Source organism: Crocuta crocuta, unplaced genomic scaffold, assembly GCF_008692635.1.
Source record: "Crocuta crocuta isolate KB4526 unplaced genomic scaffold, BGI_CrCroc_1.0 scaffold864, whole genome shotgun sequence".
NCBI lineage: Eukaryota > Metazoa > Chordata > Mammalia > Carnivora > Hyaenidae > Crocuta > Crocuta crocuta.
Genome location: NW_027530615.1, coordinates 16,948 through 17,301, shown reverse-complemented (window position 1 = coordinate 17,301; position 354 = coordinate 16,948). Strand labels below are relative to the sequence as shown.

The 354-nt window shown below is 65.8% G+C and overlaps 1 protein-coding gene across 1 annotated transcript in view; it reads right to left on the bottom strand.

Annotated features, from left to right (window-relative positions):
- The window catches only part of FGF16 (fibroblast growth factor 16), an 8,609-nt gene that overhangs the window by 7,585 nt on the left and 670 nt on the right, over nt 1-354 (bottom strand). The window lies entirely within an intron of this gene.

Genomic DNA, 354 nt, shown 5'->3' with positions numbered 1-354 from the left:
GGACAGCCCACCCACCACCTCCATAGCCCGCGAAGGCTTCAGCTCCAGACAGCCGGCCGCGACAACCCTGCTGCGCTCGAGGCTCTACCCCGCGCTACAGCCACGGTCCCTGGCCTCTGCTGGTGCTCCTACCCTCCTCCAGCTCCACCTGCTTTCATCCTAAACTCAGCGTTGTCAGAATGATCCCCTCGCTATGGGGGAGGGAAGAAGGGTGGAGTGGGGGAAGAGAGAGGCCGCACCTCAAGGCGCCCCCGCCTCCTTCCTAGAGCGTCTGAGGGTGCCAGGCGCCCTGACGCCACGCTGCTCAAGTTTACACCATTCGATCCCGCCTGCCCTGCGTCCCTGGCGGTCCCC